Here is a 27589-nt window from a genome sequence, read left to right as displayed (position 1 = left end):
ACGAGCAGTCAAAACACAACAGCAGAGTGCACACAGCATACATCAGAAACACCTCCTTGAGCGCCAGGCCCTGGACAGTGTGTGACCCCTTCTTAATATAGTATTATTCTCAGGAGCAAAAAACATAACAAGCTTTCATACCACGCAAAAAACAGAAACCTAGACATAATGACAAGATGAAGGAATTCTCCCCAAAAGAGAGATCAAGAAGAAATCACAGCCAGGGACTTATTCAAAACAGGTAGAAGCAATATATCTGAACAAGAATTTAGAACAACAGTCATAAGAATACTAGCTGGGCTTGAAAGAAGCAGAGAAGACACCAGAAAAACCCTGGCTGCAGAGATAAAAGACCTAAAAACCAGTCAGGCTGAAATAAAAAGTGCTATAATTGATATGCAAAACCAATTGGAAGTACTCACAATGAGGATGGAAGAAGCAGAGGAACAATTAGGTGATGCAGAATTTAAAATCATGGAAAATAATGAAGCTGAAAAGAAGGAAGGAAAACTATTAGATTATGAACATAGACTTAGAGAACTCAGCAATTCCACAAAACATAGTAATATCTGTATCACAGGAGTGATAGGTCAACTAAGACATATCATAGTGAAACTTACAAAATACAAAGATAAAGAAAGAATTCCGAAGGCAGTAAGGGACAAAAGATCCTTAACCTACAAGGGTAGACACATAAATTTAGCAGGAGACCTGTCTGCAGAAACTTGGCAGGCCAGAAGAGAGTGGCATGATATATTCAACATGCTAAATGAGAAAAATATGCGGCCAAGAATACTATATCCAGCAAGGCTGTCATTCAGAATAGAAGGGAGAGATAGAGTTTCCAAGACAAGCAAAAACAAAAGGAGTTTGTGAACACTAAACCAGCACTGGAAGAAATATTAAAGGGGATTCTTTGAGTGAGAAAGAAAGATCAAAAGCAGGGCGCCTGGGTGGCTCAGTCGTTAAGCATCTGCCTTCGGCTCAGGTCATGATCCCAAGGTCCTGGGATCGAGTCCCGCGTCAGGCTCCCTGTTCCGCGGGAAGCCTGCTTCTCCCTCTCCCACTCCCCCTGCTTGTGTTCCCTCTCTCGCTGTGTCTCTCTCTGTCAAATAAATAAATAAAATCTTTAAAAAAAAACAAAAACGAAAAAACCAAAAAAAAACAAAAGCAAGGAAGACCAGCAAGGAACAGCAATAATCTACAGGAACAGCAACTTTACAGGTAATACAATGGCACTAAATTCAGATCTATCAATAATTACTCTGAATGTAAATGGACTAAATGCTCTGATCAAAAGACATAGGGTATATCAGAATGGATTAAAAAAAAAAAAAAACAGGACCCATTGATATGCAGCTTACAAGAGATTCATTTTAGACCCAAAGACACCTCCAGATTGAATGTGAGGGGGTAGAGAATAATCTATCACGTTAATGGACATCAAAAGAAAGCTGGAGTAGCCATACTCATATCAAACTAGATTTTAAATCAAAGACTATAATAAGAGAGGAAGAAGGGCACTATATCATAATAAAGGGGTCTAGCCGACAAGAAGACCTAACAATTATAAATATTTATGCCCCCAAGTTGGGAGCAGCCAAATATATAAATCAATTAATAAGAAAATTAAAGAAACACATTGATAATAATACAATAACAGTAGGGGACTTTAACACCCCATTTACAGCAATGGACAGATCATCTAAGCAAAAGATCAACAGGGAAACAATGGCTTTGAATGACATACTGGACCAGATGGATTGAACAGATATATACAGAACATTTCATCCTAAAGCAGCAGAATACACATTCTATTCAAGTGCACATGGAACATTCTCCAGAATAGATCACTGAGTCACAAATCAGGCCTCAACCAGTACAAAAAGATTGAGATCATACTATACACATTTTCAGACCACAACACTATGAAACTTGAAGTCACCCACGAGAAAAAATTTGGAAAGACCACAAATACACAGAGGTTAAAGAACATCCTACTAAAGAATGAATGGGTTAACCAGGAAATTAAAGAAGAAATAAAAAATACATGGAAGCAAATGAAAATGAAAACATGACAGTTGAAAACCTTTGGGGCACAGCAGAGGTGGTCATAAGAGGGGTAATAGTAAAACAGGCCTTCCTCAAGAAGCAAAAGTCTCAAATATACAACCTAACCTTACACTGAAAGGAGCTAGAAAAGAAACAGCAAAGGAAGACTAAAGCCAGCAGAAGAAGGGAAATAATAAAGATTAGAGCAGAAATAAATGACATAGAAACAAACAAACAAAAAAAACAGTAGAACAGATCAACAAAACTAAGAGCTGGTTCTTTGAAAGAATTAACAAGATTAATAAACTCCTTGTCAGACTTACCAAAAAGAAAAGAGAAAGGACCCAAATAAATAAATTCATGAATGAAAGAGGAAAGATCACAACCAACACCACAGAAATACAAACAATTATAAGAGAATATTATGAGCAATTATATTCCAACAAATTAGGTAACCTGGAAGAAATGGGTGCATTCCTAGAAACATATAAACTACCAAAACTCAAACAGGAAGAAATAGAAAACCTGAAAAGACCCATAACCAGCAAAGAAATGGAATCAGCAATCAAAAATCTCCCAACAAACAAGAGTCCAGGGTTGGATGGCCTCCCAGCAGAATTCAATGAAACATCTAAAGAACTAATACTTACTCTTCTGAAACTGTTTCAAAAAATAGAAATGGAAGGAAAACTTCCAAATTCATTCTATGAGGCCAGCATTCTCTTGATCCCAAAACCACATAAAGACCCCACTAAAAAGGAGACTTACAGACCAATATCCCTGATGAACATGGATGCAAAAATTCTCAACAAGATACTAGCTAATTAGATCCAACAGTACATTAAAAGGATTATTCACTCTGATCAAGTAGAATTTATTCCTGGGCTGCAGGGGTGATTCAATAACTGCAAATCAATCAACATGACACACCACATTAATAAAAGAAAGGATAAGAACCATATGATCCTGTCAATAGATGCAGAGAAAGCATTTGACAAAATACAGCATGCTTTCTTGATTAAAACCCTCTAAGTAGGGATAGAAGGAACATATCTTAACATCATAAAGGCCATATGTGAAAGACCCACAGCTAATATCATCCTCAATGAGGAAAAACTAGAGCTTTTTCCCTAAGATCAGGAACATGACAGGGATGTCCACTCTCACCATTACCATTTAACATAGTACTAGAAGCCCTAGCCTCAGCAATCAGACAACAATAAAAGGCATCTGAATCAGCAAGGAAGAAGTCAAACTTTCACTTTTCACAAACAACATGATAATCTATGTAGAAAACCTGAAGAACTCCACCAAAAAACTGCTATAACTCATACAGGAATTCAGCAATGTGGCAGGATATAAAATCAGTGCACAGAAATCAGTTGCCTTTCTATATACTAACAATGACAGAGAAGAGAGAGAGATTAAGGAATCGATCCCATTTGCAATTGCACCAAAAAACCGTAAGATACCTAGGAATAAACCTAACCAAAGAGGTAAAGGATCTGTATGCTGAAAACTATAGGACACTCATGAAATAAATTGAAGAAGACACAAAGAAATGGAAAAACATTCCATGCTCATGGATAGGAAGAACAAACATTGTTAAAATGTTTATACTGCCCAAAGCAATCTACATATTCAATGCAATCCTGATCAAAATAACACGAGCCTTTTTCACAAAACTAGAACAACTAATCCTAAAATTTGTATGGAACCGGAAAAGACCCTGAACGGCCAAAGTAACGTTGAAAAAGAAAAGCAAAGTGGGAGACATCACAATCCCAGACTTCAAGCTGTATTATGAAGCTGTAATCAAGACAGTATGGTACTGGCACAAGAACAGACACATAAATCAATGGAACAGAATAGATAACCCAGATATGGACCCACAACTAATCTTGGTTAACCAATCTTCGACAAAGGAAAGAATATCCAATGGAAAAAAGTCTCTTCAACAAATGGTGTTGGGAAAACTGGACAGCGACATGCAGAAGAATGAAACTGTACCACTTTCTAACACCATATACAAAACAAATTAGGATGAAAGACCTAAATATAAGACAGGAAACCATCAAAATCTTAGAGGAGAACACAGGCAGCAACCTCTTTGACCTCAGCCACAGCAACTTCTTACTAGACTTATTTCTGAGGCAAGGGAAAAAGAAGCAAAAATGAACTATTGGGGCTACATCAAAATAAAAAACTTCTGCATAGCGAAGGAAACAATAAAACTAAAAGGCAACTGACAGATTGGGAAAAGATATTTGCAAACGACATATCGGAAAAAGGGCTAGCATCCAGAATCTATAAAGAACTCATCAAAATCAACACCCCAAAAATAAATAATCCAGTTAAGAATGGGCAGAAGACATGAACAGACATTTCTCCAAAGACATACAGATGGCTAACAGACACATGAAAAAATGTTCAACATCACTTATCATCAGGGAAATATAAATCAAAGCCACAATGCAGATACCAACTCACACCAACTCACACCTGTCAGAATGGCTAAAATTAACAACTCAGGACTCATGAAACAGCAGATGTTGGCAAGGATGCAGAGAAAGAGGAACCTTTTTGCACTGTTGGTGGGAATGCAAACTGGTGCAGCCACTCTGGAAAACAACATGAAGGCTCCTCAAAAAGTTAAAAATAAAACTACCCTACCACCCAGCAATTGCCCTACTAGCTATTTATCCAAAGGATACAAAAATGATGATTCAAAGGGGCACAAGCACCCAAATGTTTATAGCAGTACTATCAACAATAGCCAAATTATGGAAAGAACCCAAATGTCCATCAACAATGAATGGATAAAGAAGAGGTGGTATATAAAAACAGAGTGGAATATTAGTCATCAAAAAGAATGAAATCTTACCATTTGCAATAATGTGGATGGAACTAGAATGTATTATGCTAAGCAAAATAAGTCAGTCAGAGAAAGACAAATGCCATATGATTTCACTCATATGTGGAATTTAAGAACCCAAACAGATGAACATAGGGAAGGGAAGAAAAAATAAAATAAGATAAAAACAGAGAGGAAGGCAAACCATAAGTTACTCTTAACTATAGAAAACAAACTGAGGGTGGTTGGAGGAGAGGTGGGCGGGGAATGGGCTAAATGGGTGATGAGCATTAAGGAGGGCACTTGTGATGAGCACTGGGTTTTATATGTAAGTGATGAATCACTAAATTCTATTCCTGAAACCAATACTACACTACATGTTAACTTGAATTTAAGTTTAAAAAGAGAATGAAATATTGACTTACACTACATGAGTGAATATTAAAAATATAATTCTCAGTAAAAGCAGCAAAATACAAAAGGCCACATATTATATGACTCCATTTAAATTAAATATCCAGAATAGGCAAATCTATAGAGACAGAAAGTAGATTTGTGGTTGCCAGGGGCTGGGCTGGCAGAGAGGAGAATGGGAAGTGACTGCTAATGGATATAGACAAAGTTTATTTTTTTTTTAATTGTGGTAAAATACACATTAATAATCTATCTTTAAGAGTACAGTTCAGTGGCATTAAGTACATTCACAATATTGTGCAACCATCACAACCACCCATCTCCATAATTCTTTCCATCCTGCAAAATTGGAACTCTGCTACCCATTAAAAACTAACTCATCTTTTCCCCCTCCCCCCAACCCCTGGCAACCACCATTCTACTTTCTGTCTTTATGAATTCAACTATTCTAGGTACCTCATATAAGTGGAATCATCCAGTATGTCTTTTTGTAACTGGCTTATTTCACTTGGCATAATGTCCTCAAGGTTCATCCATGGTGCAACAGGTGTCAGAATTTATTTCCTTTTTAAGGCTGGAAACAATTCCATTGTATGTATATACCATATTTTGTTTATATATTCATGCATTCATGGGGACACTTGGGTTGTTCCCACCTTTGGCTATTGTGAATAATGCTGCTGTGAATATGAATGCATAAATATCTCAAGACCCTGATTTCAATTCTTTGGGGTGCATACCAAAAAGTAGAATTGCTGGATCATATCAGATGTGTTTTATTCAAGGTGATGAAAATGTTCTGGAGTTAGATAGTCATAATGGCTGCAAACTCTGTGAATATACAAAAACCCCTAAACTTTTTTTTTTTAAAGAGAGATTATGTTTATCTTTTGTAAGAAAGAAATACCGATGCTCATGCATTTGCTATTTAATTATAATTCAAGGGAGACAGTTTTTATTTTATTTTATTTTATTTATTTATTTGACAGAGAGAGACACAGCGAGAGAGGGAACACAAGCAGGGGGAGTGGGAGAGGGAGAAGCAGGCTCCCCACAGAGCAGGGAGCCCGATGCGGAACTCGATCCCAGGACCCTGGGATCATGACCTGAGCTGAAGGCAGTCGCTTAACCAACTGAGCCACCCAGGCGCCCCTCAAGGGAGACAGTTTATCCACTAAATTCAACAAACAAAAATGCTTTGGTTTTATAAACAGTAGGCTAAAGAGAAAAGAAGGAAATGGGGAAGGGACAGAGTGAGAGAAGGAACAAGAAAAAAATTTAAGAGGAAAAAGAAAAAAAAATGGACATGGGTCCATGCGTAAATTTGGATTAAGGTGTAAATATCCCAAATCCTCTCAATCCTGCCAAATTCTTATCTCCCAACTACACCACCCCTACCATAAATAACTCAGCCCTCTTTCTCATCTCAAATTCCCTTTTCACATAAGCATGTGAATCCAAGGTAAAGTGCTCATGTTATGATCTCCGATTCACTTAACTTGTAGGGATCAAAGTAAATTATCATCTATTAAGTAGAACAGTTCACTGGAAAGAAACCTGATTTAGGAGTCAGAAAACTTGGGCTCAATTCATCTATTTTCCAATCACATATGCTGTAAAGTTGAAGTTCTGAGAATAGTGCCTGTGGTTGAAAAACTCTGAATTTCTCATCATATTAGTAGTAATTGATTTAAAGATCTAATAAAAGGCACTGAGAATTCAAAATAGCGTCTATGGTTCACGTCAAGATGTGCCAACTACAAAATGCTATGAAATCAATACAACCTTGAAACTGAAACTGCAGTTGGCTAAAAAACTTTAAGAGATTTCCATAACAGCTGTGCTAGGTGATAAAGATGCAAAGGTCACAAATTTAGTGACCTGTTGGACACAAAATAAAGATATGAACCACTTCTCCTTAATATACAATGGACTTTAACTTTTTAACTCATTTCCTAAGAAATATATTATGGACTCTTTATTTGCGCTATTATTTCCACTGAATTAACATGGGACTTATCCAGTTTCATTGTTTACATTCTAAGCATAGTCTTAAAGATCATGTGAAGGATGTGTCAACTAAAAAAAATTTTAACATTTCCCTAGATGTGTTTTACTAATTTAAGATCTTTATGCTATTGTTATTAATTCTATCTATAGAAACATAGATTCTAATCTATGTTTTTCTATATATTCAGCAAAAAAAAAAAAAAAAGATGGGAGGATTAAAGAATAAGAGAAGGTGAAAATGAGTAACTGACCAGATATTCCAGATCTTATTTGCTCTCCTAAATTTTTGTTCTTATTATCCTTGTCATTCACTACTCACATTTCCAGAATGCCAGTTATGCAAAAGGCTGACTGGACTTTGGGATTCAAAGGAAAGAATTATTAGAACCTCTGACTACACTGGGTTCTCATTCCAGCATGGCAATAACTGGATGGAGCTGGGTTGCAGTCACCCTCTAGATGGACCATGAGTGCTCTAGTTTGACATATTTTCACTTGACTCATTTTCCTCATCTATGTTCTCTGCTTGACCACTGTAGGACTTGTCTACAAAACTGAGACTTGAGAAACTACACTCCACTGCTTCAAATGTGGCCAAGAGAGTGAATGAGACCAGAACTGAGACAAATCTATTGGGTTTAGAGGCTTGGAGGTCATTGGTGATACTGGTCTAATATAATAAATAGAATAATTACTGTAAAATAACGTAACATAATATATTGAAAGTTGGACCCAGCAGCTAGATAGGAGTGGGATTAGGAGCTCTGTTGTCTCTTCACTTCTTATAAGGACACCAGTTCTATTGGGTTAGGACCCCACCCTTATGATCTCATTTAACCTTAATTATCTCTTTAAAGACCCTACCTCCAAATATAGTCAAATTGGTGGTTAGAGCTTCAACATACAAATTTTACAAGGACAGGGTTCAGTTCATAACATTGATTTAGTGGGAATTTCTGGTTCTTTGACTCCTTTACTTTCTCTTAATCCATCAAACCTCATCCCCCACCCCCCACCTTTTTTTTTCTTCCTCAGCCAGCTTGGACTCCACAGTTCTTCATTTTAGTAGCAGTCCCATGAATCTATAAATTCCTTCATCCATTTGTTTCTCCATCATAACTGTCTGGCAAAATTCTAAGCTTAAGTTGACCCTACTCTCCATTTCTCCATTATCTGTACTACAACAGCCAAGAAGTTCTGGAAAAAGGCACACAATATCCAAATGCTACATCTCAATTTTCAATTCCTCCCTATCTTTTTCTTCCACATGTATCCAAACTTCTTTAAAGAACTCTATACTCACAGTTTCTATTTCCTCACTCCATATATTAGCTCCCTAGGTCTGTTGTAATACACTACCACACACTTGGTAGTTTAAAACAACAGAAATCCATTTTCTCATGGTTCCAAAAGCTAGGTATCCAAAATCAAGATGTCAACATAGCTGTGCTCCCTCTGAATGCTCTAGGGAAGAATCCTTCCTTCTCTTCCTGGTGGTTGCCAGGAATCCTTGGTATTTGTTGGCTTGTAGGTACACCATTCTAATCTCCATTTCTGTCTTCACATGGTATTTTCCTCTCTAATGTCTCTCTGTACCCAAATTTTCCTCTGCAAGGACAAGTGCCATGGATTAGGGTTTACATAATCTAGTATGATCTCATTTTAACTACACTGCATCTACAAAGACTATTTCCAAACAATGTCTTATTCACAATAAGGAATATGAATATGAAGGAATATAGACAGGAATTGGAGAGGAAGGAGGCAGGCGTTACTCAATCCCATACATTTCCAAACTCCTAAACCCACTCCTATCTAGCTGATGGGCCCAACTCTCAAAAAATTTTACACACGCACACACACACACACATCAATGTCCTCCAAGCCTCTAAACCCAATAGGTTTGTCTGAGTTCTGGTCTCACTCATTCTCTTGGCCACATTTGAAGCAGTTGGTCACTCTCCTCTTCTGAAAGCACTCTCTTCACATCATTTCCAAGTTGTCCTCCTTCCCCTGTGACTCCTTTTTCTTAGTTTCCTTGGCAAATGTGTCCTTCTCTTTTGAGCAATTACAGGGTGGAGCTTCTCAAGTCTCAGTTTTGTAGACAAATCCTACAGTGGTCAAGCAGGGAACACAATTGAGGAAATTGAGTCAAGTGAAAATATGTCAAAGTAGAGAGCTCATGGTCCATCTAGAGGGTGACTACAACCCAGCTCCAGCCAGTTATTGCCATCCTGGAATGAGAGCCCGATATTGTCAATGGTTCAAATTTCCAGAGAAGTTGGAAATCCAAATATTTACGTGAAATATTCTGACTTTTGCATGTTCTCTCAATTTCTATTTTTAATTCCATGTAAAATCGACAAACTATTTTTGTTATTCAGTTTTGGCCCATTAACTATCACCTACAATGTCTGCCCTAAATTCTCTCCATGTCCACAATTTCAATTGCAAACTCCATACCAATGTTTAGTAAATTCCTATCTGTATCCCAGATTTCTCCTCTAATCCAGACATCCAACCTCCTAGTCCACATTTCCATTTGGAGACCTCAGTGCACCTTGAACTCAACATGTCTACAGATCTCATGATTTCACTCCTTAGACCTCCTCTTCTAGAGTCCCTAATTTCACTGAATAGCACCCTCATCCATCTGCATGTGAAAGTGAGAAATCTAGAAGTCTCTTTCAATAACTCCCCGTTTCTCAACCTCCATACCCAAATCTTGGTCTTATCTCTTAGGCACCTTGGTTTTACCCTATTGGTTTTATCCCCAAAGCAACTCTCAGATCTGCCCCCTACGAGCTACTATTCTAGATTCTAGTTCCAGCTACCATCATCTCTCACCATCACAATGCAATAGCCTATTAGCTGATTTCTCCACATTCACTCAATTTGAATTCAATTCAATCATTTTTCACCTGCATATAATGTAATCTTTCCAAAAGACAGAATTGATCAAGCACCCGTGCTTCCATTCTCCCTCCAGCCACTTCAATAAGCCTTCCATGTTTCCAAAATCCATAACACAGACTACAAAGCCCCAAGAATGCAAGCCCCTACACTCTCTTCACCCATATCTCCTCATAGTCCCCCTCTCTCAAGGCATTTTCCAGTCACACTCACTATGATCTTCTTTCCGGCCTTTAAATGAAACTGTATTAGCTTCCATCATGGGACCTCTGCCCATGCTGAAAGTTCTTCCTTTCATCTACAAGCTCTCTCCTTACTCTTTTCCCTAATTAACCCTACCCATTTTTGAATCTTAGATCAAGCACCATTTATTCAGTAAGCATTCAAGACCCAGTCTAAGTCTTTGTTGTTACTCTCATAAAAATATATGCCTTTGCTTACAAGCCCTACCTCAGTTTGTAAATAAATATTCTTCAGGGTGATTACATGACTAATGTCTGTCTTCCCTACTAAGTGAGAGTTCCACTTATTCAATACCATGAAGTCCTTGGCAGCAGGGACTATGTATATTTTTTTATCATCTTTGATTTCTATTGCCTAGAATAGTATGTGGCACATTACAGGCACTCAACAAGTATTTGTTAAATAAGTAAAAGCCTATATTCTTTCTAAATTATACTGCCTTGTCCATAACTACTAAGAAAGAGGCAAGCAATCATGTTTTATACCATAATCCTGGTACACTACATAGCATGGCTGACTAAACCAAAAGGAGTACATCTTTATTAACTACCTTTTGCTGTGCAGTGAACTATTCTAAAACTCAGTGGCTTAAAACAACAGGCATTTATTTACCTTATGATTAAATAGGACATCAAATTGTGCTGAAATAGACTGCTTGATCTGGCTAATCTGGACCAACTTGGTTGATCTTGGCTAGGCTCACTTGTGCATTTGCAGTAAACTTTCAGCTGTCTGGCTAGTCTAAAATGGCTTATTTCTGTCCACCTGGTCTCTCAACCTCCAGCAGCCTAGCCAAGACATATTCACATGTCAGATTTTCAAGACAAATAGAAGGACTTAAGGTCTCCAAAGGACCAAGCATGCAACTGTACATCACTTTTCCTTCCTTCTACTGACCAAGCAAGTCACAAAGCCAGCCCAGATTCAAGGATAGAAAAATTGACTCCATCTCTTGATGGGAAAGCTTACAAAATTACATTGCAAATCTGTGGTTACAGGTAACTGTGATTCTTTTTGTAGTCTATCATAACATCTATTTAATAGTCAACGGTGTACAGCATGATAATATGGAATACAAATGTGAGCTAGGACAATAAGAACCTTACTCTCAGGAACAGAACTAGAATGCAGAGACAAAAGAAGACTGATTAATGCAGGGTGAGAGCTAAGGTTGAAAGAGTAACTACAACAGTCCCCATCCTAGCCAAAGATAGAAAGGAACTAAAGCTCTGAGTAAGCAGAGGCAGTCAGTAGAGAAAGAATGGCTCAGGCCCCAGAGTGATGCAAAAATGCCATGGGAGAGATCCTGGGAAAGATGGAGAAAGAAGCTAAAACCTAGAGCTGCTTTAGTTCCACTCCACCTTTCACTGCCAGCCCTAATCGAAACAAAGCCCTACAACAGGCCCCATATTTATTCAGGCTGAGTTCTTTGTAACCAAAAGTCTAACCAAATCTGTTTATGAGAAATGAATGTATGTACAACCTTTTTCTTTTTCTTTCTTTCTAAATAGAATTATGCTACCTGCTCACCTACTTTTCAAAAAAAGAAAAAAAAATGTTTCTTTGAATGCGTGAATGAATTTTGTGACCGAGAGAAGCAAGAGTTTAATAGCACAAGCTTTGAAATAACAAAGTACACCAAATGGATGCAAGTGAGAAAATAAGGTTAATTTTCCAGGGAAGAAAATTCCATGAATTTTCTCATATTCATGTTCAACTTTCACTTCATAAAAGGGTCAATGTGTATACATAGGTGTGCAGGAGGTACCCTTTTTTGGTCCATCTTGCTATTCTCCAATGTTTTCCATTTGAGAACCACTGATATGATGAAACACAGGCTTCATTACAAGATGTAAACATAGCAATATGCATGAAGAAAATCATATTACAAGCTAAATATTACCCATTTGGATTTGCAGCCAAGTTACAGTCCACTAAATCCTAAGTACTTTTTTTTTCCCCCCAGCCAAAGCTATATTGCATTTCAACTCTCTTGTTAGGAACTGATGCTAGGAATTGACAAGATAATAGGATGGAGAAAGTTTTCAGATTTCATTTACAGCAGATGGGAGAAAGGTCAGTTTCCTGGGTAATGAAGCATTGTCTGGTTGCCCCTAAATCACTCTAAACTGCCTGGTCCCAAGAGGCTCAGAACACATCTGCATTATCACTATCCTTCAGAGCATTATTCTAACACCTTAAAAAAGAAAAGTTATAATAAATGATCTGAGAATTGGGAGATACAAATGCCAAACTTCAAATTTTGGTTTAAAAAAATAATCTACAGTCCTTATCGTTAAGTACTGCAAGGAATCCTTGCAATTCATGGAAACAGCTTTTAATTTGTATCTAACACTAGACCTTTTTGTCTAATTTGTTCTTTCTCAAACTAATACGTCTTGAAGGCTCCCATTGACAACTTGTTGCTAACAAAACACAGAGGAAAATAAAGTGACACTTTTCTGCCTCTCATTCCAATTCTACCTTAATGGCTCCATTCTTCAGTCTACAGATACTTTCCTTCCACCCTTATCTTACAGAAGAGCCTGATCCTGTGAGTTATATTTGGCTTCCCTGGGAACACAGGGAACATAATGATAAGGAGAACGTAGTCCTTAATATTTATCTTTTAATTTCAGTATCAAATATCTGTCTTTAGCCCTCATGCTTGGTTCAGTTAAATCCCCACAGAGTCCCCCACCACCCTGAAGGACAGAAGGCTCTTACAGAGCTCCCAGGATTTCGGGAATGACAATTCATATACTATGATGGGCACCCAGATAAGTGACTCACTTGTCAGATTTACCAGTATCCATCAATATAAGGAGAAATAGTATCTATCTGCAAGCATCATTATATTCCAGACAAAATGTCAGTAAAAACCATAGAATTAGTCCAGAAATTTCCAGTCTCCAAAAATTCACACAGGCCCAAAACCCTTTTACTTAGAACTTCCAAGCCTTTATATCTTATAGCAGTAAAAATGAAGAGCCTGAATACTGTATAACTACAATTATGAGCCATATTTTTTAATCTCTGACTTGCATCAGGTTGATTTATTTGAGTCCTGGTCTGTGAGCCTGGGCTAATTTATAGTGATTAATTCATCATTCATGTCCTCATTGATTCTGAAAAGCTATCCCCACCTCCCTGATATTTTACTCCATACCAGCTCACATGATCTTCTCTCTTTGCATGAACACTCCTTCGGGTTCTTTACAGATTTGTGTGTATGACCAGACGAAAGAAAAATGATTTTAAGAGAGATCATAGTAATATCTGCTCAGCCCTGATACAGTGGGGGGGAAGATTTATATACATACAAACATACATGCATATATGTGAGGGCTATTAAACTTAAGGTATGGAGCATATAAGAGAGAATATTCACTTTCTCTTTGTTAAAAGAAAGACTTCAGTAAACCTGACTCAAATTTAACTCTTCAGTTCCATTCCTACCATACAGTATAGTAGAAATTACTATATAATGTATATGGAACTACTAATACTGTATAAACTTTGTAAAATTTCCATGTTCATGGTTTCCTTATTTTTTAATATCCCCTGTTTATTACCACATATTTATCAGCAGAAAAATTCTTAAAACAAAAACCCTTGTTGCCAGACCCATCTCCCCATCACAGTATTCAAAGTGCTGGGTTGGGTAGTGATATCTCCTGAGAAGAGAAAGAACAGAGGCGCTTCTGAACCCTCCCGGGTCAGGAGCAGCCAGGTTGGGCTCTGGGACTGAAATAGGAAGGTCTGTGTAGTATTCTCCAGTAGCTGGGTTCACTCTTTTATTCACAACCTTCTTTTCTTAATTATCTCAGAACCAGAAGCACTGACCAGCAGGTTCTCCTGAGAAGAGAGCTATAATGAATATTATATTCTTAAGACTGAGAGGAGCAACTTAGTGTGTTCCTAGCACACTTGCGGGCTGAGTGCTATTTGGGTTTGGGGGGGGTTGCTTTTGGGGGTATTTTGGCTTGTTTTGTTTCTGTGTTTTGGTTTGGATTAGATTTAGATTTGGTTTGATTTGGTTTGAGCGGCAGTTTTAATTCTGTTCTTTCACTTCTAATAATGTGCAAACCACTCCATAGATTTGTTTCCAACTTCCCTGCTATCTTCTCAATTTTCTTTCTTTCCTCTTACCTATCTTTTCTGCCAATTCTCAAAATCCTTTATGATTGGGGCGCCTGGGTGGCTCAGTTGGTTAAGCAACTGCTTTCGGCTCAGGTCATGATCCTGGAGTCCCTGGATCGAGTCCCGCATTAGGGTCCCTGCTGAGCAGGGAGTCTGCTTCTCCCTCTCCCGCTCCTCCCTCTTGTGCTCTCTCTCTCTCTCTCTCTCAAATAAATAAATAAAATCTTTAAAAAAAAATCCTTTATGACTATAAATATACTTTACATTTACATGGCATTTAGTATATAAAGTCCTCACCCATGGCATATTCATTTAAACCTTATAATAACCTTATGCAATGTATATTATTATCACTGTTGTACAATTTTTTTAAAAAAATGGAGTTAAAACTAAATTCTTTGTTTTCAGATCTAGTAACATTTACCATTCCTGGGTGTTGCAATATGCAAGGCTTTGTGCTAGTGCTGTATCTGCACTCAGTTCTCCAACAGGCCAGTGTGGTAGGGATTATTAACTCTCCTAATGTCATAGATGAGACAAATACATGCTCTAGCAAGATTAAGCAACTTGCCCAGATTCACACAGCTAGTAACTGGCACAGCCAAAACTTTCCTGCGGTTACATAACCACTGAACACCAGAGCCAGCACTAGAACCTAGGCTTTCTAATTCTGAAAAGGGGCCAATCTACAAGTCTTTTGTTACAGTTCTTTTGTTTCCACTCCAAGCTCTGTATCATGGCAAAACATATTTGGTTGTTCCTTTTGTCAAAATATTCTAAATAAAAAGTGTTTAAAGGCATCATAATAAGAGGAAGTATGTTTCTCCAGAGGTTATGCTTCACACACCTCCAAGACAGAGTAGAAAGAGGTAAAAGACCCCACTGAAGCTGACTCATCTCATAATTTATCTAGTGCTATAAAAATCAAAGACTTCAGTTTCCTGGCAGCTTTGCTGTCTTAAAGGTGAAATGCCCTCAGGGTCCATAAATAGGCTTTGTTTTTTTGAAGTGCTCAGTGTTCCAAAGTGTTTTTTTATCTTTAAAATATTAAGTAAACACTGCAAAGTACTTAAATGGGCTCTGGGGGTATCCCTGGTTTGATTCCGGCCCTTCAGCAAAGCTACTGAAGTACAGATCTGGAGAACTAATCAGAAGAAAACCAAACGCACAGCTTTCTTTAAATATTTCATAGCATACCATTTTAGTGTGTCACCAGCCTGCTCTCTCCGCTGGTTTATGAGCAGCTGTCCCGAGAGCATGGATTGTGCTGTCTGCATGGACACCTCGACCGCACAAGGAAGACCCAGCAGCTGGGGTCTGGCCAAAGAGAGGAAGGCATCAGCACCTGCCTGCTGTGGCCTCCTTTTCTTTTTGGACTTCTCCTCAGTAGGAAAGCACATTGGGAGCTGCCTTGAGATGAACAATAATTTGCCAGGTTTTCATCATCCCTCTGGCAGCACTGTCCACAAGGAGCACTTAACATCGCGCAGAGAAAATGGTTCCCAGCCATCGGCTCCCTCCCTGGAAACAGCCAACCATTTCAGAAATGGGGACCTGGAGAGGAGCAGGGATGTCTCAGCTCAGACTCATCGCTGCTGCCGGGAAGAACAAAAACCACGGCTCCCACTCAGTGTGCCAGCAGTGTGTGTCAGGAGCATCACCGTCTGTACGGGAGGGCTTTTTAATAGCAATTCTAAATGAAACGCCAACATATTCCCCACCTATCTGAACTCCCAAAGTTCCAAGAGCAAAACCAGTCACAGGATTTATTTTTAAGGCATGTCCTATACTCAGTAAAGGAAAAAGCAACTGAAAAGCTTTTTCTAGCCTAGCTGGCAGACTAGCAGAAGCAGATGCAGACACACACACACACACACACACGATGCGATTATTTTTTCCAGATCCCAGCAATACCCACCATCAATTTAAGCCCCCAAAATGAGTTTTTATGGTAAAGAATAAATATGGTAATAGAGAATCTGAACTCCCATTTCTCTTTCTGCTTCTCCAAAGATCTGAGCTACTGTAGCATGTAGGTAAAGGGGAGAAAATGCAGAGACCTCGTACCCACAGCATTTTCCCCCTCTCTAGAACCCACGGGTGTTCTAGAGGGTTCCCAGTTAGCCTGGAAACAGATGAGACCAGATCCCTCTGGCATGTGGAGTTGGGTCACAGCCCTTGGTATCACTTTATATCCACTGATTTACATGAGGGATGAGGAATCTCAAAGGCAAAGAACTCAAACATGGTCCAAGATTACAGTTCAGACATAGATGACATTTCTGGCAAACAAAGGTGAGGAGAAAGATAAGGTAAATTGCCTGAGAGCACTGCAGAGTCCCAAAGGAAGAAGTCATTCCAAGTAAAGAAGATACCTGGCATGATGAATAAGACTCAGCCACAGAGCCTAAAGTTTAGAGGAAGGTGGCAGTTACAGCTATCTCAAAATAGCTATTTGAACTGGCCCAGTGAAAGAAAAGCAGCCCAAAGTTGCAGCAGAGCATCAGCCATCTATGGCAGACTGGATGGTGTGGTACCCAGTGGAGCAGTGACAGCGGTGACTGACCCATGAGCTTTTGTGAAACACCACCTACAGATCCACTGAGGTAGAGTCTGAAACAACTCAAGGGAGTGGGGCTATCATCGTGCCTTGAGGTCAGTATTGGGAGTTATCTAGTTAGCAAGAATCTGGAACTACATATTAACAGGATGCTGCAGGTTACCGAAATATAATCGTTCAATCCTCAAATACTTATTTCTAAAAGGTTATAGCTACCCACTCTGGAAGTACAGCAGCTACTGGAATTCTCAACATGGATTTCATATGGGAGCCTCTGTATATTTTCAGCTGTTCTGAGCCATTCCTGTTGAATCCCCAGCCATCCTTTCAGACAGGTAGTGTTTGAAGTATCAATACATATAAGAGTATCTGAGGCTCAAGTTAGTATCTGCCCAGGCACCTATTAACACAAATACCTCTACTTAGTGTGGAGATTTCTAGTGTGCAAGATGATTAACCCTTTTGGACCCTGAATTTACAAATCTTGTTCTTTCATCTTCAATGCTTCCCTAAATTTTCAAAAAGCAATGCCAATTATAAAGAACACAGGGTTTTTCTTTGAATGGAAAGTATATTTGAGCTTACTTCATTTCTTGACCAAGTCTTCTGAGACATGACATCAGAGAATTAATGTTCCCTGCAGCCTAGATACTTTGTTGCTACACCTTCCAACTAGATGATATTAAAAATAATTGGAAAAGGGTTCAAACTTATGTAAAGTAATAATCACACCATTCTTCTGTCCCCCTTAAAAGATTTGCCCCCACTAATTTTCCTCTCATTCTTTCCTGCATTCACTCCAATCTGTTCTGTCTCACAAAGTCTAAGTTGAAAAATCCAAAACTGTCAATTCTTAGTCCTTATTTTACTCAATCTATGGGCAACAACTGACACCTCTGTTGACTCTTTTTCTTGACTCCTAAATTTATTTCTCTGGTCTGGGCCTCTGCCCTTAAGTCCAAAATCAGTATCCAACTGTGTATCTCACCTCTCCACTTGAGAGCTAAGGCATTTCAAACCTAATATGTACATAATGTCTTAATTTCTTCTTCTTCCACATTGCTCCTCCTCCCTCAGTTTTCTTCAATCTCAACAACTGTCAACTCCAGTCCTTCATGGGCCAAAAACCTTGGAGTCATCTTTGACTCCCCTCTTTTTCTCATACCCCATTACTGAATCCTTCAACAAATTCTAAAAGATTGACCTTCAAAATATACCCAGAATCTGATCACTTCTCACCACCTCCATCACTGTTACTCTGGTCTAAGCTCCCATCATCTCTTATCTGGATAATTGCAATAGTCTCCTACCTGATTTCCTGTTTCTACTTGTTCACCACACAGCAGGCACAATATGTATGTTAAAATGTAATCAGGGGCGCCTGGGTGGCTCAGTTGGTTAAGCGACTGCCTTCGGCTCAGGTCATGATCCTGGAGTCCCGGGATCGAGTCCCGCATCGGGCTCCCTGCTCGGCAGGGAGTCTGCTTCTCCCTCTGACCCTCCCCCCTCTCATGGTCTCTCTATCTCATTCTCTCTCTCAAATAAATAAATAAAATCTTAAAATGTAATCAGATCACGTCACGTCTCTACTCAGCAATCCTTGTACAGCTTGCTCTCTAACACAGAGTAAAAGTCAAAGTTCTTATTACCATGTGCACAAGGCCTGACCTAATGTGGAGCTCACCAGTTCTTTGATGTCATCTACTGCTCTCTCCCTCCTTTCTTCTACTGCAGCCATGATGGAACTTGCTGTCCCTTCAATACCCCAAGCATGTTCCCACCCCAGAATCTTTGCACTCACTGTCCCCACTACCTGGAGTTATCTTATCCCACCTCATGGCTCACTCTTTCCCTTTCTTCTTGTCTCTTCTCAAATATCCCCTCATCAGAGATGTCTGCCCTGACTCTGAATATACAAAAAGAATACCCCCGCTCCCACTTGTCACTCTCCTCTCCTCACCTAGCTTTGCTTTCCCTTCATGGCACTAGTGATCACCCAACATAATTATTTGCCCTCCCATTCAAATGTAAGTTCCATCAAAGTAGGTATATTATCAGTTTTGATTACTGATGCACCCCCATCACCCAGAACATTACACCTCACTCATACATCATATTTCATCTCCTCCAAGACTTATATTTACATACATTTTAACATCTCTAAATTGGGGATGCATCTTATAATATGCAACTTTTTTTCCCTTCTTAGTGGTCCATATAACAGTGTTCTGTATTTTATTTATTTTTTTTTTAAAGATTTTATTTATTTGAGAGAGAGAGTGAGAGACAGCACAAGAGGGAAGAGGGTCAGAGGGAGAAGCAGACCCCCCGCCAAGCAGGGAGCCCGATGCGGGACTCGATCCCAGGACTCCAGGATCATGACCTAAACCGAAGGCAGTCGCTTAACCAACTGAGCCACCCAGGCGCCCACTGTTCTGTATTTTAACTGACATCTTAGATTCAATGAAATATGGTACTGACATTCAGAACATATTTTGAATGAACAAATCCATTTATGATATTTTCAGAATTGTGGAGCTCAGGCTCTTGGACAAAAAGCTACTGAATTATAATGTAATATGCAACTTAATCTACTGATTTGGAATGTTTATCTGATTTATACTAAAATGGGGTTACAGAAAAAATAGATTAAAAGTATCAAGGAAAGGGAACTGTCAAATTGAAACAGCCTAGAGTAAGAAAGAGACAATGGAGGCAAGAGAATCACTGGAACTTATTTAAAAATTTGAGGTAATTAATTAAACAGATATACATAACTCACTAGCCCCTGAGGGAAACACTGTATTAACATATAAAACAAAATTATTTATAATGGTAACCTGAGAACTACTCATCACAAAATGAATAAAATATTTAGTATGCTCAGTTCAAAAAGCAGAACAATAACATATTGGCATTATGTTTCCTTCAAAAAAATGGTTAAAATAAAAATAATTAATTTGGCTTTTAAAAGTGATAAAAGTTGGGTACCTGGGTGGCCCAGTTGGTTAAGCTTCTGCCTTTGACCCAGGTCATGATCCCAGGGTCCTGGGATAAAGTCGCACATCGGGCTCCCTGCTGTGCAGGGAGGCTGCTTCTCCCTCTGTTTGTGCTCTCTCTCTCTGTCAAATAAATAAATAAAGTCTTTTTTTAAAAAGTGATAAAATTTAATAATCTGGAACATTTATTCCAATGGCACACTTATGGCTCTCTAAATGATGTCATCATCATTGGAGTAATTCTCAGAGAACTTCTATTGGTATTCACTGTGCATTTCCACTAAATTTCATTAAGACCCAATATGATTTCATCCTAGAAGAAAATCTGAGGAAATACCAAGTTATAAAACCTTTTTACATGAATTCTAATCTTACTTTTTATTTTGATAGATGCTCTGAATTAAAATGTGTTGGAATACTACTGATCATTTTCTAGTGCTCACATATTACATGCTTCCGCTAGTGAATAAAACTTACCTTTGCCCATCTTATATGTTTCTTGCAAAATTAAGGAGAAAAAAGTTTTATAACTTTCTAATTGCGATTCTTTCTACTATGTTGTTTATATATCCTGTTAAGTTCTGTATATCATAAATTTATTTTTTTTGTATATCATAAATTTAGAAAATTTTTATCAACATAACAAAATAAAATGAAAGTAAAGTCAATAGGTAAATCAAGTGTAGTTGGGAAAGAAAGGTGGGTTGTAGTTTGGGACAGAGGTAAGAATATCTTACTGATTTCAGCTCCATATAAATGCAATCTATTAATGGAGGCTTATATTGTTCATATGAACTCAGTATTCTCAATAAAGCTAATTTCCCACATCTCAGTTATTAAAATATTTATTCCTTGGTATCTGCTCTTAAAATGTACATAATCAAAAAATTCATTCATCAAAACACTGAGTGGTTGTCTTTTATTTCCTATCTTTGTTCATATTTTGTACAATAAAGCATCTTATTTCTCAATAATAAAAGAAATATTGAGATGTTGACTTTGTGCAAGTTTTTAAAATGTTGACTTTGTGCAACTTGAGCTCCTCACTTGTTACATAGGGATAGCAATTCCTAAAAGAATGGTCTTAAGGACTCAATAATGCCATAATGCCAGTAAAAAAAAATTAAATGGTGTCTGTTAACATAGAAAAAACTTGATCATTATTATTACTTTTACTAGATTTACTGTTGTTGTTTTTGAGAAATTAGACATTTGGGCTAAAGTATCAATCTAGGAATAAAGACATAGGATTTAACAGAATGCCTCCTTGGGCTGTTTTCATAAGGACTCTGAGTATGAACAGGGGTGATGGTTGACCCCTCATTTAAGCAGTGGAAGGAATGAGAAAAAAGACTGTGAAGAATTGACTACATTAATTCTGCCCTCCTCTTGGGGCACCTGGGTGGCTCAGCTGGTTAAGCATCTACCTTCGGCTTAGGTCATGATCCCAGCATCTAATGGGAGTCTGCTTCTCCCTCCCCCTGTTCTCTCTTTCTCTCTCCCTCCCTCTCAAACGAATAAATAAAATCTTTTAAAAAATTTTTCTGCACCCCTCTTGTATGCCTGCCTTTGACCTATCACTTTGTAGTACTCTCCCATTCTGGGCAGAGGGCTCCATCCCACCTCTGATTTCTGGACTTAACCATCCCACCTCTGATTTCTGTGACTTGCTTTAGCCATTGGGATTTTAGACTGCTGGGGGATAAGACTTGGAACAGAGCCTCAATTGTTCCAGCCAAAGCCTTTCTAGACTAAACAAAAAGCCATCTAATACCTGAGTATGTGAGAGATCCCAGTCACAATCAATACATGGATTATCAAGCCAAGACCAAAAACACCACTCAGTTCACCTGAAAGCTCATGAGCTAAATAAATGCATTGTTTTAGTCACTAAGTTTGGGGTGGTTGTTACACAGCATAACTGTGGCAATAAATAACTGATGGAAGTTGATATTGGGCTGAATGGAAACAGTGAAAAGAATGATGTCCCAGGTCCTTGTTGTTGAAAAAGATGATATGCAGTAAAATGGTAAAAGTATCAAGGACCTGGGTACTTCTCTTCCAGTGCAGTAAGGAACAAAGGACTGTGTCCCACTCCAAGATCAGACTTGCAAAATCCAAGAGAAAAATTGAGAGGTCACAGCTTGAAAACAGAAAGGAAACCAGGCAGAAGTCCTGGGCATGCAGCAAGCAGAAAACAATGGGGGAAATTAGCCTAGCCCTAAAAAGGATGTTTGGGTTCAACAGACGAAAGCCCCAAGTGGTTCCCCCAATATTCATTCTGACAGATTTTCCATGGAACATTCTAATTTTTCAGTAGGGTAAATGCCATTATTTTATTTATTTATTTATTTATTAAGATTTTATTTATTTATTTGACAGAGAGAGAGACAGCTAGAGAGGGAACACAAGCAGGGGGAGTGGGAGAGAGAGAAGCAGGCTTCCTGCCGAGCGGGAGCCCGATGTGGGGCTCGATCCCAGGACCCTGGAATCATGACCTGAGCCGAAGGCAGGCGCTTAACGACTGAGCCACCCAGGCGCCCCGCCATTATTTTTTAAGTGCTCTTTCATATTAGTTTCCTATTCATTTTCATCACCAAAATCTTAAAGACTTCCTTCCTTCTCACCTTACTATTATAAAATAACCTCTTTTCTGGCCTGACCTGGTCCGCTCTCTCATTATAAATCTACTATTAACACCAGATGAGTTTTAAACGAAGTTCAATCATGTTTCTTTGTTATCTAAAAATCTTTAATGACTAATTGCCTACTTAATTACTTATACCTGGATCACCCTTTCACTTAAGATTCTCCACAAAATACACACAACCTCTGTTCCAGGATGGATATAGATGGGTGGGTGAACAGATGGGCAGATATATAGGTAGATAGAACCATAGGTAGATGATAGATAGATAGACAGATAGATATAGATAGACAGACAGACTAACTCAAACTAAACTATTAGCCACAAGGACAAATTGATTTTACCTCCCAGTTAGAAATATAATTTAGTAGGGGTGGCTTTATATACATATTTTTGAGTTCCATATTTGTAGATCCACAGAGCACTAAGACTGTAATTCAGTAATCTTAACCTTGACTTCACATTGAAATCACCTGGAGAGCTTTAATAGCTACTGGTGCTTGGATTCCAGATTAATTGGCATGGATAATCAGTATTTTTTAAAGCTCCCTTGGTGATTTTAACATAAGAACCACTCTGAGGTACCTGGGTGGCTCAGTCGTTAAGCGTCTGCCTTCGGCTCAGGTCATGATCCCAGCGTCCTGGGATAGAGTCCCACATTGTGCTCCTTGCTCAGTGGGGAGCCTGCTTCTCCCTCTGCTTCCTTCTCCCTCTGCCTGCCGCTCGCTCTCTCTCTCTCTCTAACAAATAAATAAATAAAAGCTTTAAAAAAAAAAAAAAGAACCACTTCTATAACTGAACTATGCTAGAGTGATTTTTTTTTCCTTTCTGGTTTCAACAGAGATGGCTTGCCTTAGCATACATCAAGCATTTTATTGTATAATGCAATGAGAAGCACAGAACCTTAAGTAGCACAGAACCTCACATCTCTTTCAGTGTGTTGGTATCTGTAAAACAGAAATATGGACTGCACACTCTATCTTCTCTCTACTTTTTCCCCCAAACTGGAATTCTTTTGTAATAAGAGATAGAATGAGAATTTTGCTGCTACTGGATGCAAATTGATGGAGCCCATGTGGCATCCAAGAGAGGAGACTTAGAAGAAGCGGACCGATTGAATAGTGAGCGCCCAACTGCCCCAGCAATGTAAAAGTGGCTGACCTAGCACATCCAAAGCAGCCTGATCTGCAGAGGCCATGTTTGGGCTGCCCTTATTATTGCTTCATGTCAGTATTACAAATTCAGACATCAATATGGCAGCCTAATTCCACTTACAGACACATCTTAAAACAAGGTGTCTTAGTGGTTTGAATGAGAATCCATGATTTCTGATTATTTCTGGTTAGAAAAAGAGCAACTGTCTACAGGGCAAGCCTAACTATTCTCTCTCCAGACTTATTCTTAGGCCCCAGAGGGACAAATTCAAAAGATTGGATGACTGTGATTAGAAAATGTAGTTCAAGTTTTTTCTTTTCTTTTTTGTTTTCTTTTCTTTTTAATTCAACTCATCCTTCTGTCCAGTCCCTACCTGGAATGGACAGAGATGCTTTTTGAAAAATAATTGGATCATACCACCATAATCAGAAAGAAGGACGTGTGTGGTTGGTTAGTCCCCTTTTCCCATCCTTTTTATGTGATCCTATGAAGCTCAGGCTGCTGCTGTCTTGGCCAACCCTTTCCTGATGCTGCTAATGTCACCTGCGTTGTTGGGACTCATTCCTTCAACTCTCTCCGATATTGGAATGACTTATTTGTCCCCAGGACTCTCCCATCAGCATTTAGAGCAGTCTCTTTTTTCCCTTCATAATTAAACTGCCGTAAGTCTAGTGTCTGGGAGCCAAATCCTCAGGGCCAAGGTCCCCACAGCCACCTCATGGGATTACCAGGAGACCTCAAGGAATCAGGACTGCTAGTGCCTGACCCAATGTCCCAGAGTTCATGAGGCAGATATGCAAATTCACCTGCACCTGAATCTCACTGTATAAGCCTCAGTGTCAAGATTATACAAACAACTAGTTAGTCAGTTAAAAGTGAATATTATCTTACACAGTCACATTCAAAACTATTTCAACACTATGATACATTTAGTCTTCTTTGTTGTAAATATTTTACTCAAGTCCTTTCACCTTAAGTTTTTTGATGCTAAAACATATATGGAGTTTCTTTTTATTTTTTAAGGTGCAATACAATCCCTTCTAGAACATTCCAGTCACTGTGCTATGTAGGGTAACACTAACCAAATGGAAAAGATTTTTAAAAGGCTTTCAACAAGACGGCTCTTTATTACTGAAATGGAATTTTGAGTTCAATCTACTCTAAAGAAAAAAAATCACTGCAGTTTGCAACTAGAATGCACCAATGAAACATAAAATGTTAACAATAACCCCTAGGACCCCTAGACATATACAGCAGTCCTCCTTCTCCATCACAGTATTGTGAGTCAATTCCTTCCTAACAGACCTCTAAATCATTCCTGATGAATGAAAACATCTCCCTGAAGGAGTCACTCAGTGTATTCACCAGACAGCTCCAGTTATCACCTGTGTAGTTATACCTTGAAAATAGTATGGTCATCTCAACTTCTCAGTGAAAATACTATAGAAATAGTTTTACTAATTACTGTTGAGTTGCAACCAGCGTTAACTTCCATTTAGTGTTTGTAACTATTTAAAAGTATCACTGTTAATACCATAGCATCCTATGATATTTTACTGAATCTTCTGAAAGTTATAGCCCCTGAATTCACTGTTATGAATAATCCAGCTCACTTTGCCAGATACAAAAACACTTCTGGGGCACCTTTTCTCAAAGCAGCAATTCTAAAAAGGCCCATCATTTCCTCCCTACTGTCTTTATAAGAACATAACTCACCAATAGCCTGGAAAAGGCAGCTCTACACACTTCATGCTCCACCATTTCTAGGTAAAGGAATTAGAACCAGCATGGGATATCTGACCCAAGCTAGACCAATGAGATAATCTCCCCAAAAATTTAAAATTGGGACCTGGAGAGTAAGTCAGTAAGCTATGGTCAGCAAGCAAAGCAACCTTGTGTGAAAGCAACAAGTCAACAGAAAATCCAGTCTGCAAAAAAGAGAAAGCAGACTGTCTTGGTTATCTGTTGCTGCATAACAAATGACTGCAAAACTCAGTGCCTTAAAACAAGAAACATTTATCATATCACAGTTTCTGAGGGTCAGGAGCAGTTTACCTAGGTGGTTCTGATCCGGGGTCTCTCATAACATTGTAGTCAAGTTGTTAGCTGGGTCTGTAAGAGATCTCAAAACCAGACTGGGCCTTAAAGATCCGCTTCTAAGTTTACTAACATGGTCATTGGTGGGCTTCAATTCCTCCTGGGGTGAACCCCCTTAAGGAACTTGGTTCCTTGCAATAGCACATGGACTTCTCCATAGGTCTGCTCACTACATGGCAACTTGCTTCTGCTGGTACCAGTGATGTGCATGTATGTGTGAAAGAGAGAGAAAGAAAGAACACATCTAAGATGGAAGCGAAAGTCATCTTGAAATCTAATCTTAGAAATGACAGCCTATCTCTTTGGCTATGCTATATTTCTTGGAGAGCGAGTCACTAGATCCACACCAGACAACATGAGAAGAGGTTACACAAGAGCATGAACACCACAAGGGACAATCATTGGGAGGCATATTAGAAGCCACTTACCACAGTCTACACCTATGGCTCCCAAAGATTCACATCTCTTTCACATGCAATATTCCCTCATCTCCTCCCAAACCATTGAGAGCTTTATCCCATTATAGTATCAGTTCAAAATCCACAATCCTGTCATCAAAACTAAGTCCAGGCATTGATGGGACTTCTCAGGTGTAGTTCCCTAAGTATAGCTCCTCAAATTCAATACCTCTTGATAAACAGACTTGTGAAATTAAAGAATTATCTGTCCTTTCTATAAACATGCTCATACACACTCACGCGCACACATATGATGATATGATAGAAGCAGCAGAGTGTTGGAAAACTGCTATACACATTCCTGTACCAAAGGGAAGATAAAGGATACACAGTGGTCCTTGACAGTGCTGAAATCTAGCTGGACAAATGTTGGATGCTCCTTGGTTAGCTTTTAAGGCCTGGGAATAATTTTCCCTGACTCTCAACTCTACCCTCTCAGTTCTTTATTCTGCCCTCTGAGTCCTTTTCTTTTGTTATGAAGGACAGCATGTGTTTACAGCTAAGCAGCTATCACAGCCTCTTTCCTTGCAGTAACTCTGGGGTTCAAAAGCCTCTCCTCCTTTAATACTGTCTCCATCCCCCTAAATCCAAGCTGGCACTATTTCTGCATATATAACTCTTTTAAGAACTTTGTGGGTCTACTGTGAATTATCTTGGGGTTCACTCCATTAGACAGAAGCCAGGCTCACAAATCTTGAAATAAGCTCTTCCTTCCCTTGAGCCTTGGCTGAGACCGCTGAAGCACTACAGTTTCAATGAGAGGATCTGTGAGAAGCACCATTAATCTCTTTAAAGGGCCCTCTGCGTTACTGAAGAGTACCCTGGGGTGTGACCTTTGATCTTCCTGAGGTCTTAACAGAAGTTTTGACAGTGATATCCTTTGCTTCATCTTTAGATCTCTGCTCGCCTGGCAGTACCCTGGATTTGATTTTTGATCAAAACCCATTTCTTAATTTTGGCATCAGCTGCCATCTGGAAGAACAAAATTTTTAAAAACTATCAAGTCTTGGCCCCTTTTAACTTAACATCCTTACCTCAATTTAA

Source organism: Mirounga leonina, unplaced genomic scaffold (genome assembly GCF_011800145.1).
Source record: "Mirounga leonina isolate KUSES-001 unplaced genomic scaffold, KU_Mleo_1.0 Mir_82, whole genome shotgun sequence".
Taxonomy (NCBI): Eukaryota; Metazoa; Chordata; class Mammalia; order Carnivora; family Phocidae; genus Mirounga; species Mirounga leonina.
This window is presented reverse-complemented; position numbering follows the sequence as displayed.